The following is a 17,785-nucleotide window of genomic DNA, read 5'->3' as shown; positions in this document are numbered from 1 at the left end:
TGATGTAAACATTCTGTATACGTGTATGCATACACATACATACCATGGTTTTCCATACGAATAAAAGGGAAAATTTATGCGAGTGTAATAGTGATGTCAACAATTCTGTTAATGTGTTGGAGTTTCCGTCAGCTCTGTCTAGCAGGGTAGTGACTATTTAGTAGGAATGTGTCAGAGCATTGTTTCGAAGTTGACATCACATGTTGTTGCCGATATGGAGAGGAAGCTGTGTGCGGAAATCATATGCTTTGAACCAGATGACTCCCAAATCTGTAAAGAATGGTTCGTGGAAAAATATAAAGTTGCTAGAGGTAAGTTTCAAAATAAATTGTTGGGAAATATTGAATATAGTTATTTATTTTTTAGTGATTGGCTGTGTGGACGGTACACATATTGGTTTACAAAAACCTACAGCTAACGAACATATGTACTTCAACCGTAACACCTACAAAATATTGGCAATCGACTGTCAATACGGTGATGCGGCTCATGATTCCTTCGTTTGGAAACATTCCGATCAGAGAAGGGATTTGGAGGATGGATTTCAACAGAACAGGCATCGAAATTCCTGGCTTTTAGGTAAAGTTATTGGGAGCGGTGAACTTTTTTGTACCAATAATTAATTTATACATTTATATAGGAGCTTCTGGCTACCCATTTGAGCCGTGGTTAATAACCTCATACAGAAGCACATCAGACGGTTCAGATAAGCAGTATTTTAGTGTCATTCACTCCAAAGGAAGGTCTATTATTGAGAGAACAATTGGCATTCTCAAAGGGCGCTGGAGGAATATAATCCTGCGAAAATGGCAAGATATGTAAGAATGTAAGATATAAGAAATGTTTCTGCAGCATTACATAACATTTGAATTAAATTCAAGATACATTATGAACCGTCAAATCATCTCTCCGAAAACCCTATTCTAGAAATTGAGACAGGTGAAATAAACCAACTTACCAATATAGGAAAATCGATAAGAGATCAAATAAAACGTTCACTTTTAAGAGTGTCATAAGCAATGATATATTCCTAAATAGTTTCAAATTTAAGCCTGGCAGTATTTATATAAAATAAAATATTAATTAAATTCAACATTCTTTCATTTTTATTTTAAAAATGTATATAGTATATGTACCAAGTAAATATTACACTACTTTAAGTCATTCTTCAGGTAATCTTTGTACTTCATAAAACATAATTGAATTCATTTTCTAACTTAACAACTAAATAAAATAATTAAAAACAAATTTTAAGTTAAACGGTTTTATTGAAAACAATACTTACATGAAGTAATAATAATACTAAAAGCTAGAAAATAATTAGGTAGGTCCTAGGTACTAGTCATCACCTCATCAATCTAGGGCGTTGATCAGACAATTAAATAAAAGCATTGGGCGCTTGAAACTTCTAAAAATGTGATGCGTAGCATAACCTGATTAAAGTTCAGTTGGTCTTATGTATGACTATCCATAGAAATTTGACGCGTCCAACGCTTTTATTTAATTGCTGATCAACGCCCTAGATTGATGAGGAGTGTGATGACTATTACCTAGGACCTAGCTAATTATTTTCTAGCTTTTAGTGTTATTATTACTTCATGTAAGTATTGTTTTCAGTAAAACCGTTTAAATTACAATTTTTTTTTTATTATTTTATTTCAAGTTTTTAGTCTTTATTTAATTGCCTATTATTTCTTATTCTATTTAGTTCATTTAGTGACTCATTATTACAAGGACTCTTTCCGGACAATTTGTTACAATATAAGTCCTCAATACATAATCCTCCCAAGACTTTACTCGCCTCTGCGCCACGTATGCTTGTCCCTCCTCCAACTCCAAAATATTTTGATGTCACTTCTACCGGACTGTATGTAGTATTTGTTCCAAATATGAGCCAAATCGGACATAATAGGTCGTTTTCTATTCATGTATGTATTATGTGTTCCACATATGGACCAAATCGGCCTACAAATGCGATTTTTTTTAATATCTCGACCTTTGCGCCACCTAGCGGCGATTTTTTTTCATATGTCGCTTTCTAATCATGTATGTGTTATGCGTTCCAAATATGAGCCAAATCGGACCACAAATACCATTTTTGTGAATATCTCGCACCTTGCGCGACCTGGCGGCAATTTTTTTCATATGTCGCTTTCTATTCTTGTATGTATTACGTGTTCCAAATATGAGCCACATCAGACCACAAATATTATTTTTTTGAATTTCTCGATCCTTGCGCCACCTAGCGGCGATTTTTTTCATAGGTCGCTTTCTTATCTTGTATGTATTATGTGTTCCAAATATGAGCCAAATCGGACCACAAGTACGATTTTTGTGAATATCTCGATCCTTGCGCTACCTAGCGGAGATGTTTTTCTTATTATTGCATTGTCATCGGGTTCTGAACTATATTCCAAATTTCAACCTTGTAGCTTATCGGGAAGTTACTTAAATTTCAATTAAAAAATTCGTGCCAGCCAGCCAACCAGCCATCCAACCAACCAGCCTGTTAAATCAAGTTAAATAAAACCGTTTAAAAAAAAACAGAGAATTCACAGTCGGTTTCTTATATCTATATATGCACATAATAATAATATTGCAAAAAAATTAATGAGGTCTTCTCGCTTTAATTTGCAGGGTCTCCAATTCTAGCCTCTTTACTTGTAAGTCGATCTGACCTGTTTCTTTTTGCCTGCGATGCTTTTCTTCCTTAATTTCTAGGATGCGCTGCTGCACCAACAGGAACCGTTCCTGAACATCCACCAATCTGTCCAGCTTTTCATCCAACCCCCTTTGAAAATCGGACACGGATTTAAAATTTTCCTGCAATAAGGCCATCTTCTGTTCCCTTGATTTTTTTTTGCGCGGCGTTTTTGAGCGAAGCGTTCTTTCAACTATGGTGGCGGGTGGAGCAGTTGATGAACCTGGCAAACAACTTTGTAATTCGTCATCGCTGCTTGCACTATAGCTCTCGCTGTTATTCGACGAAGTCCGCCTTGCTCGAGCTCTGCCATACGCAATTATGTTTTCATCACCTGCTGCACAAACCTCTAGGCCAGCCGCCTCAATGATAGCCTCCTCGGTGGCAGTTATCGTTTTTCCTTATAGGGTCCCCACCAGTTATTTTCTTTGACTGTTTCTTGAAAGAAAGCTTCTTTTTTGCTTGATACTTCTGATCAGCAAAAGCCTGCAATAAAATAAAAAGGAGTGTATTACTTTCAAGCATCAAAAGATATAATAACGGTTGTATATACCTTCCTCCACATCTTTGCATCCTTAATTGGTATCCCTTCAGCATTTAATCTAGTTGAAAGTTCCTCCCAAAGTCTATTTGAGGCAATTCTGCCGTTTCCAGAGTTTGGAAGATTATTCTTCGCTAGCCCTGGGTGTCTCGCCATGAAATCCGCCATTATTTCCATTTGGATTGGATTTAGTTTATTTGAATTCAACCTTTGTTAATAATAAGAGTTTAAAATTTATTAAAATATTTAATTATTCATATATTTTAACAATTTACTTACATTTTTCATGAAATTTGTATGTATACGAATGCCGGTTTGTGATCGAATGAAATTGGAACGTAACGTGTACGTTCAGTCACTCGTCACGTATGTTACGATCCAAAATTACGATCGAAGTCATAATCCGAAAATCATGTTTTTACGTGACGAGTTATACATACGTGATACGTCAGACGTATAAGGTAGGTAGGTTGAACTGGCCGGTCCATGAGGACCTCACATAGACTGATTGAGTCCGTAGTGTTACCAGAAGTTTGTTTTAACGACCAAACTGAAAAACCCTATCAAAAACCAGGACCTATGTTATAAAATAACTCCGTCCTCTTGGCAAATACTAGAAGCTTCCTAGGACTTAAGCCACTTGCTGCTTCTAGATCTGACAGCTGTATCACTCCTAATAGCTGGAGTCTTAACCTGGCAAGTGCAGGGCACGAGCACAGACGTATAAACAAAATGGGATTATAACATACGATAGCGAACGGAACGTAATTTATTTTCAATTCACAATAATTTTTACGATCCACATTAGATTGGATTGTATTTTTAGCTCACAATAGATTTTGAACTGTCAAATTGGGTGCAAAAAATATAAAAAATAAAGTAAATAATTACGATGGATCCAATTTTATTGTTTTGTTTGAGCTCAAGTGATAGCGAAGGCGATGAAAAAATTGTCCGGAGGCGGCTAAGAGAACGCATTAACCCGTTGGACTTATCGAACAAAGCGTAAGCATATCATTGATGTATTATTTCTTTGTAACAAAAAATTATTTCAGACTCTTGAAGAGATTTCGCTTAACTAAAGAAGCTTTTAGCTACCTTCTGGTGAAATTAAATTTGAAGCAAGCCGATGTCAAAGTGGTTCCTCCAATTTTGCAATTGACAGTCATGCTTTCACTTCTTGCTAGCGGTGGCTACCAGCACAATGTCGGTAGGCACTATTTAGTAGGAATTCCTGGCTTTTAGGTAAAGTTATTGGATGCAGCGAACTTTTTTTAACCAATAATTAATTTATACATTTACATAGGAGATTATGGCTAACCACTTGAGCCGTGGTTAATAACTCCATACAGAAGCGCATCAGACGGTTCAAATGAACAGTATTTTAATGACATTCACTCTAAAGGAAGGTGTATTATTGAGAGAACAATTGGCATTCTCAAAGGGCGCTGGAGGATTTTAGGATATGACGAAAGAGGAAGATATCATCCTGCGAAAATGATTGCAAATGTTTCTGCTGCATTACATAACATTTGCATTAAATTTAAGATACATTATGAACCGTCAAATCATCTCTCGGAAGATCATATTCTAGAAATTGGGACAGGCGAAACAAACCAACTTACCAATATAGGAAAATCGATAAGAGATCAAATAAAACGTTCACGTTTAAGGGTGTCCTAAGCAATGATATGTTCCTAAATAGCTTCAAAATTAAGCCTGGCAGTATTTAAATAAATGAAATTATTTATTAAATTCAATATTCTCTTTCATTTTTATTTTAAATATGTATATAGTGTATGTACCAAGTAAACATCACAGTACTTAAAGTCATTCTTCATGTAATCTTTGTTAAACAGAAATCAATTCATTTTCTAACTTAAAAACTAAAAAAAAAAGAGAATTCACAGTCAGTTTCTTATACCTAATATGCATATAATAATAAATATTCTAAAAAAAATTAATGAGGTCTTCTCGCTTTAATTTGCAGCGTCTCCAATTCCAGTCTCTTTATTTGCAAGTCGATCTGACTTGCCTCTTTTCGCCTGCGATATTTATACTCAGTTGAGCAGAGCTCACAGAGTATATTAACATTGATTGGATAACGGTTGGTTGTACAGGTATAAAGGAATCGAGATAGATATAGACTTCCATATATCAAAATCATCAGTATCGAAAAAAAATTCGATCGAGCCATGTCCGTCCGTCAGTCTGTTAACACGATAACTTGAGTAAATTTTGAGGTATCTTGATGAAATTTGGTATGTAGGTTCCTGGGCACTCATCTCAGATCGCTTTAAAATGAACGATATCGGACAATAACCACGCCCACTTTTTCGATATCGAAAATTTCGAAAAATCGAAAAAGTGCGATAATTCCTTACCAAATACGGATAAAGCGATGAAACTTGGTAGGTGAGTTGAACTTATGACGCAGAATAGAAAACTAGTAAAATTTTGGACAATGGGCGTGGCACCGCCCACTTTTAAAAGAAGGTAATTTAGAAGTTTTGCAAGCTGTAATTTGGCAGTCGTTGAAGATATCATGATGTAATTTCGCAGGAACGTTACACTTATTACTATATGCCTGCTTAATAAAAATTAGCAAAATCGGAGAACGACCACGCCCACTTTTAAAAAAATTTTTTTTTTAATTCAAATTTTAAAAGAAAAGTTAATATCTTTACAGTATATAAGTAAATTAAGTCAACATTCAGCCCCAGTAATGATATGGTGCAATAAAATATAAAAATAAAAGAAAATTTCAAAATGGGGGTGGCTCCGCCCTTTTTCATTTAATTTGTCTAGGATACTTTTAATGCCATAAGTCGAACAAAAATTTACCAATCCTTGTGAAATTTGGTATAGGCGTAGATTCTAGGACGATAACTGTTTTCTGTGAAAAAGGGCGAAATCGGTTGAAGCCACGCGATATATCTTTACTAAACTGGCGTACTTATCTGAACTCACTTTGTATTGGTGTAAAAAATGGCCGAAATCCGACTATGACCGCGCCCACTTTTTCGATATCGAAAATTACGAAAAATGAAAAAAATGCCATAATTATATACCAAATACGAAAAAAGGGATGAAACATGGTAATTTATTGGTCTATTGACGCAAAATATAACTTTAGAAAAAAACTTGGTAAAATGGGTGTGACACCTACCATATTAAGTAGAAGAAAATGAAAAAGTTTTGCAGGGCGAAATCAAAAGCCCTTCGACTCTTGGAAGGAATACTGTTCGTGGTATTACATATATAAATAAATTACCGGTACCCGACAGATGATGTTCTGGATCACCCTGGTCCACATTTTGGTCGATATCTCGAAAACACCTTCACATATACAACTAAGGGCCACTCCCTTTTAAAACCCTCATTAATACCTTTAATTTGATACCCATATCGTACAAACACATTCTAGAGTCACCCCTGGTCTACGTTTATGGCGATATCTCGAAAAGGCGTCCACCTATAGAGCTAAGGCGCACTACGTTTTAAAATACTCATTAGCCCCTTTCATTTTATACCCATATCGTACAAAAACATTCTAGAGTTACCCCTGGTCCACCTTTACGGCGATATCTCGAAAAGGTGTCCACCTATGGAACTAAGGCGGACTACGTTTTAAAATGCTCATTAACCCCTTTCATTTGATACCCTTATCGTACAAACACATTCTAGAGTTACCCCTGGTCCACCTTTACGACGATATCTCTAAAAGGCGTCCACCTATAGAACTAAGGCGCACTACGTTTTAAAATACTCATTAACACCTTTCATTTGATACCCATATCGTACAAACACATTCTAGAGTCACCTCTGGTCCACCTTTATGGCGAAAAAGGCGTCCACCTATAGAACTAAGGCCCTCCCTTTTAAAATACTCATTAACACCTTTCATTTGATACCCATATCGTACAACACACATTCTAGAGTCCCCCTGGTCCAACTTTATGGCGATATCCCGAAATGGCGTCCACCTATAGAACTATGGCCACTCGCTTTTAAAATACTCTTTAATACCTTCCATTTGAAACCCATGTCATACAAACATATTCCAGGGTTACCCTAGGTTCATTTTGCTAAATGGTGATTTTCCCTTATTTTGCCTCCAAAGCTCTCAGCTGAGTATGAATGTTCGGTTACAACCGAGCCTTCCTTACTTGTTAAAATTGTACTGTATTTTACGTGATGCTCTTTTACTGCAGCTATTAGATCCTCTTTACATGGATAAACGATATTTATTTATTTATTTAAAGTCAACTAACAAAATACAAAGGAAAGTAACATAAAAAATACCATAAAAATATATACAAGTATAGAATTAAAAATGGAATTAATTAAAAATTTACAATTTTGTTTGACGTTGAACAAGAACTAAATTAAACTATCGTTACATATTAAACAAGTAAACTTTAAGATATCAGTTGAGACTGAAAAGTATTGCATTGCGTAAGGCAACAAACGAACATTCGATACTAATGCAATTATACAAGTCGTTATAGTCCGAGCACCAAACACGTATAGGATCATTTTTGCCAAAATTTATACGAGACAGGGGTAAATGGAAGGACACGTAGTGTCTGGATGCCCTAGCAGGAACTGCAAAGTTCAATCGGCTTAGCAGCTGAGAGGAGTAAACCTCACCTAGAATTAGCTTATGCAGGAACATTACCCCGAGTAATATTCTACGATTTTCCAGAGTTGGCAAATCAATGAGAAGAAGTCTACTTCTATAAGACGGAAGATGAAGATTTGAGTCCCAGTTAAAGGCCCGTAGAGCAAAAATTAAAAATTGTTTCTGCACAGACTCAATACGCTTTATATGAGTAATATATAATGGACACCAAACACAGAAGCAATACTCAAGTATTGGGCGGACCAGCGAAGTGTAGAGGACTTTGGTCAGATACGGATCGTTAAACTCCTTAGCCCAGCGTTTAATAAAACCAAGAGTACCCATTGCTTTATTAGTAATAGCTGAAATATGCGAATTGAAGCTCAGTTTCGAGTCGAACAGAACACCTAAATCCTTAATCGAAGATATACGCTCCATAAGAGTGCCATAAAGTGCAAAAGACGACAGGACAGGCTTCACGCGATGAAATGTCATGAACTTACATTTAGAACAGTTTGGAACTAATGCATTTATTGTATACCAACGTTGAAATGAGTCCAAATCAACCTGAAGTAAATTAGAGCGAGTTAAATCCGAAGGCAAGCATGTATAGCAAATTTTTACATCATCGGCTCGTGAATGATTCAAAATCTGTGGCAGATCATTAATAAAAAGAGTAAAAAGCAATGGGCCTAAATGACTGCCTTGAGGTCTCTGGTGTACATTAATTGATTTTGAAATAATTAATTAACATTAATTGATTTTGAAATAATATTTTTATAAAGCACCTTTTGGTTTCTATTAGAAAGATAGCTTGAGAGCCATAAAGTCAGATTCTTCGGAAAGCCCAGTACATCAAGATTCAGAATCAGAAGTTCGTGATTCACTGAATCAAAAGCTTTACTAAAATCCGTATAAATCACTTCTGTTTGCTTGCTAGCCAAAAAACCATCCCGAACTAAAGAGGTAAGTTCAAGTAGGTTTGTGGTGGTTGATATACATCTCACAAACCCATGCTGAAAGGGTGATAATATGGAAGTACACGAACGTTGAAGCTGACTGGTAATTATTTGTTCAAAGGTTTTAGGAATAGCTGAAAGCTTAGCAATTCCCCCTATAATTCTCAATATTAGACCTACTACCTTTTCTGTGCAGAGGTATGATAAATGACTTTCCAAATTGATGGAAATGACGCCGATTGCAAAGATAAATTGAACAATTTTACGATCGGTTCTGTTAAGTTCACGGCACAGAACTTAAGCACGCAGCCAGGAATACCATCGGGCCCTGGAGAAAAAATCGGTTTCAGAGCTAAAAAAACTGTGAAGTACAGTGGCACTATCAATGAATGGATTGAGAATACAGTTAGACCTAACTATTTCGAACGGATAACTACCGGTTTGGGTACAAGTTGACGAATAGGTCGATTTGAAAAAGTCTGCGAATAAGTCGGCAATATCATGGTCAAGGCTAGCATTCTTGCCACCCAAAGACAAAGATGATGGAAATCCCGAAGATTTGCGTTTTGAATAACCAAACCCGTAAAATTTTTTAGGATTGTTAAAAACTCAATTATGCATCTTGTTAAATACGACTTGTAACAGTTTTGATTCAGGCGTTGGAAATTAGAGCGGGCAACTAAATATTTAGAAAAATCTTCAGAAGAACCAGATCTTTTAAAACGCTTATAGAGCCTTGATTTAATATTGTTCAGGTTAGCAAGTTGCCTCGAGAACCAAGGGGGTCCTTAACAAAATGAACCGGAACGCAACGATTAATAAAGTCACTTAGGTAACTATAAAAAATAGACGTGGCAGCCTCAACATCGGTACAAGCATAAAGGTCAGACCAATCGTGGGAAGCTAACAGTTGATTAAGAAAATCAAAGTTAGCCTTATTAAAACATCTCGAACGAGAACGACATGACACTTCCATGAAATTAATCGTAGGCAGTAAATTGTGCAGTGTAACCTCAAGTGTGGGGTGCAAGGGATCTTCAGGCAGGGATAAGGCAGGGATTCGACTGAGACCAGTACCCATTGAAATATCAACAAAAACTAAATCTAACAACTTATTTTTAGAGTTTACCACATTATTGATCTGAACTAGCGGCAATTCAATAACCGAGCCAATAAAATCATGCTGAGTGACAGGAGTCAAAAAGTTTGAATCATCGTTGCCAATCCAACTAACGAATGGTAAGTTAAAGTCCCCAAGAACCACTAGGCGATCGTTATCACGCAAATGAGAATGTAGGCTGAGGATAACTGCTTTATGGCAATCATAAACGTACATATCTGACCGAGGCGTTATGTAGGAACAAGAAATATATAAGAAACAAGTAAGGAAGGCTAAGTTCGGGTGTAACCGAACATTACATACTCAGTTGAGAGCTGTGGAGACAAAGTAAGGGAAAATCACCATGTTGTAAAAAGAACCTAGGGTAACCCTGGAATGTGTTTGTATGACATGTGTATCAAATGGAAGTTATTAAAGAGTATTTTAAGAGGAAGTGGGCCATAGTTCTATAGATGGACGCCATTAAGGGATATCGCCACAAAGGTGGACCAGACCTGACTCTAGAATTTGTTTGTACGATATGGGTATCAAATGAAATGTGTTAATGATAATTTTAAAAGGGAGTGGGCCTAAGTTATATAGGTGGACGCCTTTTCGAGATATCGCCATAAAGGTGGACCAGGGGTGACTCTAGAATTTGTTTGTACGATATGGGTATCAAATTAAGGGTATTAATGAGGGTTTTAAAAGGGAGTGGCGCTTAGTTGTATATGTGAAGGCGTTTTCGAAATATCGAACAAAATGTGGACCAGGGTGAACCAGAACATCACTTGTCGGGTACCGCTAATTTATTTATATATGTAATACCACGAAGAGTATTCCTTCCAAGATTCCAAGGGCTTTTGATTTCGCCCTGCAAAACTTTTTCATTTTCTTCTACTTAATATGGTAGGTGTCACACCCATTTTACCAAGTTTTTTTCTAAAGTTATATTTTGCGTCAATAGACCAATACAATTACCATGTTTCATCCCTTTTTTCGTATTTGGTATATAATTATGGCATTTTTTTCATTTTTCGTAATTTTCGATATCGAAAGAGTGGGCGTGGTCGTAGTCGGATTTCGGCCATTTTTTACACCAATACAAAGTGAGTTCAGATAAGTACGTCAACTGAGTTTAGTAAAGATATATCGGGTTGTGCTCAAGTTATCGTGTTAACGGCCGAGCGGAAGGACGGACGGTCGACTGTGTATAAAAACTGGGCTTGGCTTCAACCGATTTCGCCCTTTTTCATAGAAAATAGTTATCGTCCTAGAATCTAAGCCTCTACCAAATTTCACAAGGATTGGTAAATTTTTGTTCGACTTATGGCATTAAAAGTATCCTAGACAAATTAAATGAAAAAGGGCGGAGCCACGCCCATTTTGAAATTTTCTTTTATTTTTGTATTTTGTTGCACCATATCATTACTGGAGTTGAATGTTGACATAATTTACTTATATACTGTAAAGATATTAACTTTTCTTTAAAATTGGAATTAAAAAAAACGATGTTTAAAAAGTGGGCGTGGTCGTTCTCCGATTTTGCTAGTTTTTATTAAGCAGATATATAGTAATAAGAGTAACGTTCCTGCCAAATTGCATCATGATATCTTCAACGACTGCCAAATTACAGCTTGCAAAACTTCTAAATTACCTTCTTTTAAAAGTGGGCGGTGCCACGCCCATTGTCCAAAATTTTACTAGTTTTCTATTCTGCGTCATAAGTTCAACTCACCTACCAAGTTTCGTCGCTTAATCCATATTTGGTAATGAATTATCGCACTTTTTCGATTTTTCGAAATTTTCGATATCGAAAAAGTGGGCGTGGTTATTGTCCGATATCGTTCATTTTAAATAGCGATCTGAGATGAGTGCGCAGGAACCTACATACCAAATTTCATCAAGATACCTTAAAATTTACTCAAGTTATCGTGTTAACGGACAGACGGACGGACGGACGGACATGGCTCAATCGAATTTTTTTTCGATACTGATGATTTTGATATATGGAAGTCTATATCTATCTCGATTCCTTTATACCTGTACAACCAACCGTTATCCAATCAAAGTTAATATACTCTGTGAGCTCTGCTCAACTGAGTATAAAAATTCGGGAACAACAGCTTTACAGCTATGAATTCAATGTCAAGCACGTCATCAAAGTTCAACAATTCAGTAGAAATACTGGACAATACAGCGATCAGGACACCCCCTGCTCTCGACTGACGATCACACCGAAAAGCAACGTAGTCATTTGAAAATAACTCTGAATTTAAATTATCAGGTTTTAGCCAAGTCTCTGTGAAAGCGATCACTTCCGCTGTAAAAGTAAAACTGTTAAGGTAAAAATCATTTAGTTTAGAACGTAAACCACGAACATTCTGATAGTGAATAGTTACTTTTGAATCGTATTGGCAGGGCTGGTAATCAAGTTTTTTGAAACTATACGTGCGCGAGGCTCAACCTTAGACTTTGTGGTGTACAAATGTACCACCGAATATATAGGCCAAAAAGATTTGTCAAGAACCATACCAAAATATTCATCTGGAACTGATATTTTAAATGATGAAAAATCCCTCACATACTTAAAAACAAATTTATGTGCGCTAATGTTAATAGAACCTGTACTATTAATCTTAGCTAAGATATAATCAACCACATCAGACTCCGTCAAAGATGGATGCAATCTTGATGCGAAATTTTTCCGTCGAGGCGGCACGGCAGTAACCAACCTAGGACCAGCCGGATCTAAATTAGTATCACCTAAATTTCCAGGAACATCAACAATGTTATCGCCATTAGCTATAGTGTCATTACCATTTAAATTACGCACAGTGTTGCTATCAATACAATATTTTGGTTATTAACAGCATGAGAAGAGGCAGTGTTCATAGAAATGTTAGCGCCGGCATTAGCAGTGTTAGTAGCGCCAAAAATTTTTTAAGATAAAGATGTTGCATGCGCGAACTTCAGTGGAAAGCAGCGGAGCTTCACAAAATTCTAGTAGGTCACTTCCACCACACCACAAATTTTAACACGATTTTTAACATAATTTAAGCACACAAAATACACCGATTGTAGTTTTGGACTGTAAAAACGTGAATTCTGAACACATTAGCTGAATAAAAAGTGTACAAATAATTGTTAAATAATAAATAGACAGTGGTAGTTTAACAAATTCTGCTGTGGTAAGTGGTGAATGTGACCTACTAGAAGTTTTGTGAAGCTTGCTTCACACTATTTTTCGTCCCTGCAATGTCTCTATGTTAATTTTGTCTCTGGTAGCGCAAGGTACGTCGGCAGAGCTAACAGCATCATTGAAATTGCTTTGGAGATTAGCAGCAGAAATGGGGTCAGAACTCTTTTCAATGTTAGCGTCGGCAGAATTGTTAACCATGATTATGCCTTTGGCTCTGTTTTTCAAACTTTAAATACACCTCTGAAATTGCTACGCATAAAATTAGTACTACTAAATTTCAATACGCATTATACTCAGATGTAACTGAAATATGTGTCTATGTTTCACCCTCTGCACTAATTCTGTGTATTCTATGCACGTGCACTATTTATCACAACTGATTCAGCTTAATGTTATACACAGAAATACAACAGAGGGTTGTGTCTCCGCTTTTCGGTACACCCTGTGCTGTTTAACCACTGCCGCTAGATGGGTCTCCTAAGCATTATCTAAGCGTGGATAGGCGTTTTTTTTCACGCGCAAACGAAACGTATACGTGTGTAAAAAAAAACACGGCTTATGTATGTGGAAAACTCAGTAAATCATAAATGAAACTAGGCGAGTACTATTTTTAAAGATGCTTACTTTTCCCTTAAGGTTTAAACTTCATATCAGAGCCTAGATTCATTAAGTGTGAGTTTTGATCCCAGGAACCCCTGAGCTAGCACCTGCGGGAATAATTTTATACAAAACTTTTCTTCCGAAATCAAATCTCTTTTGCATTTGCTTCCTTCTGTCTTCGAGTTGAAATATTTCTTGTGCCAAGATACTTAGTTTTCAATTACCTTGCGTGGCTTAACACCACAATAGTCCCGGAACTCCTTGAACTGGGTGAGAAAGATTTAAATACCAACGTGCCAAACGAGAAGTAATGCATAGAATTTCTTTGTATAAGTTTTGAAAGTGTTAGGCTAACGGCAGAGTGCTTGCTATAAGCTATGCTAGGCGAGAAGCAATTTTTTAACCCATCGAAATATCTAGCCGTTATTAATATTATTATAAAACAAGAGTTTTTTTTTTATTAATCGGTTATTTTATCAACATTTAACGACAATGTGTTTACCAACACTTTTCTTTTTAATGCCTGACATAAATTATATCGTAGGTGAAATGTTATTGTTCTGGTACATTTTATTGACTGAGCAATTTTTTATGGTGAGAGTTCCATTGAAGTAAATTCAAAATTATATGGGGGCTAACGAAAGTGTGACGAATTTTTGGGCAATATCGTGAAATTTTACCTGAGTGAAAAAGAAAGAAAAGTACCAATCGTGGCTACTGCTTAAAAAGGACCAAAATCGAAGAAAAGGGACCAGCGGACCAAATGGGGTTGAAAGGGCTCATTTTTGGTCCAAATGGACCAAAGTGGCAACCATGAAAGCGAAGAAAACTACCTTTAAAATTTCTCCACAGACACTGGTGAGTTTTTCAGTGATGACAGCGTTACCACTTGGGCCAGAATCTCGGATAAAAGAACTGGTAACGATATTTGATTACATAATGTTGTGGGTACTATTTTACCGGCAACGCCCAGAATCGGGGCGTTTGACGATAGAATGTTGCGCTATTCACAGAAAGCATCGCAGCAATTGATACCAATTTTTCGGAACATTTGTACCTAAAATTACTAATAAATTTAATAATCCTGTTTACAAAGTATGGAATTCCGAGATGAAATCAAACAATGCAATTTTTCCAAACTTCTACTACTTCTCACTAGGCAACAGCATTATACCCATCATTGGATCAACTGGAAAATCGGCCATACATCTACCCAATTTCGTTGGTTCATCATGATGGTTGAGAGCACCCAAAGCGTATAATTGTTCTAAAGACAAGCGTTTCATATGGCGGTGGATCTAAAAAGTCAAAGTGAATTAGATCATTTATATCAAGTGCTTTAAGCATAAGCACAGCATTTCCAAGATTTATGCCCTATATCTCGGGTACAGTATTATCTTCTGATTCGTGTTTGTAAGCCCAAGGAGTATAGAGGCGAAAACATTTGCCTGGCGCAGTGCGTCCAGCACGTCCTGCACACTGATTTGCTGATGCTTTAGAAATCGGTACAACCATTAATGATTCCAGGCCAGTACGAGATTTAAAATTATTTTGCTTGGCTAAACCGGGATCTATCACATGTATAATGTTGTCAATTGTGAGCGAAGTTTCGGCGATATTTGTTTAGATATGTTAAAATTATAGTTGACCGATAAGAACTATACATTTCTCCGATACATTTACGGTTAAAAACATTTCAGTTAAACAATTAAATTATTAATTAAAATAATATAAATTTACACAAAAGCATGCTCTTGTTTTTTGCAATAAAAACAGCATTTCAGCTGTTCGCTCAAGTCAACTGTGACGTAGAAGCGCAGAACGAAGCAATTTTGAACTCGTGAATGCGCAATCTGGCTTAGTTACATATGTATTTATGTACATACATATACACACATAAGTATTAGGGTGGAATAAACACACTATTCCACTTACGTAAATAGGGTCTGACAAAATCGAATCAATTGTATCATTCTCTTGCCCTATATTTGAAAAGTGGATTTCCCTTAGCTATATCAATCCCTATATCAATAGACAACAACTTTACTACTTTTACTCCCATTTTTCTTTCTTAATTCTGTCCTTTCCTTGCTCCCCTTATCTCCGCTTCCTATTCTATCTAATTCTCCTTCTCATTCCCAAACCCATTGTTATGGAAACGCATTTTCTATGGGAGCAGCAAGGAAGGCAGTCGGCATGGTCTAGTGGTGCACTGTGGCTAGTCATGTCAGCTGCGTGGGGTTCTTGCCAACCCTGCTGTCCTGCGCCATAAACAGAAAAAAAACCTATCATGCCTTTCAAAACTGACAGAAGCGCAGAGACGACTCAAAACGCTTATAATTTCAAAATAAAACGACATCCGGTCGAATTGGATGCCACGGACAGACCGTTAAACATTCAAATTCAAAATCCAAAAAAAAAATCTAAATCACAAAAAAAACTAAACGGAAATTGTGAATTAACTGAAACAAAAGAAAACCAAAACGGCTGAAAATTAAAATCAAAAATAAAAAGGTTGAAAATTGAAAAGAAAAAAAGGCCGAATATACTTAGGGGGCGCCGCGGGTGTTGTTGCGACGCCCGGCGCATTACCAACCCTCAAAAACCATGGCCACCGACGCACCTAAATTTTCGGTGGCCCCTTACCTGGGTTACCTAGTGCCTTCTAAATAAAGGGAGACGTCAGCATTCCCATATATAATACAAAAATTTATTTATAAATCATTTCAGTGAAAACTTAGACAAAATGTTTATTCAATCAATACTAGGTAAACCTCTGGAGATTAGAATTAACTAATGGTCCATCTTACGAAACCAAGACAAAAAAAAAACTGGTTCATCATTTATAGCAAATTGGATTTATGTATTCTTATTCGCAATTCCTGTTAATAAAAAAACTTAAGTCTGTTTTGAGATTGATTTTGTACGACAGCGTTCTTTACAAATGTTCTGATTTAATACTTGATTGATTATCACTATACGTATGTACATGACAATAAATAAAATGCCATTCATTTAAATTTTATTTTATTATAAGTTATTTAATTTTTAGTATATGTAGTTTAATTTTATTTAATTGTATCTCCTTTTATTTTATTTTTTATTATTATTTATAATATTTTTATTTAATTAAATTATTCTTGATTGTATTTTAGTTTATTATAGTTCCTTTGACTTTTGGTATTTTTGGTTTATTGTGTGTTATTTTACATAGGTATGTGTATATTATATTGCTATTTCAAAAAAAAAAAATTACCTATTAATTTTTTCTTTCTCCTTTGTTCACCAATTTATTTTAGGTTGCATTATTCTAATTTATCAGAAATTTTAGTTTTTCTAATCCTAATTTCCCTTTTTTGTTTTGTTTAATTTCTTAAATTTTCTTATTTCCAACTTAAAATTTTTCTTTTGTTTGTATTTAATTAGATTTTCTTATTTCAAATCTATTCTAAATTTTAGTTTTTCTAACTTCAAATTTTCCTTTTGTTTGTATTTAATTAGATTTTCTTATTTCAAATCTATTATAATTTTTAGTTTTTCTAACTTCAAATTTTCCTTTTGTTTGTATTTAGTTAGATTTTCTTATTTCAAATCTATTTTAAATTTTAAATTTTCTAACTTCAAATTTTCTTCTTATTTCTAATTAAGTTAAAAAATATGTATTTATTTTATTTTTTTTCCAATTTCGAAATTTTTTTTTAAGTTTTTCAAAATTCCGTTTAATTATTATCATATTGGAACAGACTCACCCGGGTTTGTTGTTAATATTGGTGTTTTTTGTTGTTGCCGGGTGGTTGTTGTTGCCGGTAAGTTGTTGTTGCCGGTAGGTTGTCACTGCCGTTTAGGTGGGCCTCTGCCTTTTTGTTGACACTGTTGGTGGTGCAGGAAGCCGTTTAGGTGGGCCTCTGCCTTTTGTTTTCCCTGTTGGTGCTGCAGGAGGCCGTTTAAGTGGGCCTCTGCCTTTTTGTTGTCACTGTTGGTGGTGCAGGAGCCGATTTAGGTGGGCCTCTGCCTTTTTGTTGACACTGTTGGTGGTGCAGGAGGCCGTTTAAGTGGCCT

The 17,785-nt window shown here is 35.8% G+C and overlaps 1 long non-coding RNA gene across 1 annotated transcript; it reads left to right on the top strand.

Annotated features, from left to right (window-relative positions):
- The first annotated feature begins 205 nt into the window (after positions 1-205).
- LOC137247958 (uncharacterized) lies at positions 206-986 on the top strand. The gene is made up of 3 exons (XR_010951960.1): positions 206-311; positions 367-579; positions 641-986. It is a non-coding gene; the product is annotated as an uncharacterized lncRNA (long non-coding RNA).
- Positions 987-17,785: the final 16,799 nt, after the last annotated feature.

Source organism: Eurosta solidaginis, chromosome 4, assembly GCF_040869045.1.
Source record: "Eurosta solidaginis isolate ZX-2024a chromosome 4, ASM4086904v1, whole genome shotgun sequence".
NCBI classification, from domain to species: domain Eukaryota; kingdom Metazoa; phylum Arthropoda; class Insecta; order Diptera; family Tephritidae; genus Eurosta; species Eurosta solidaginis.
Note: the sequence above shows the minus strand (reverse complement) of the source record. Positions and strands in the feature narration are given on the sequence as shown.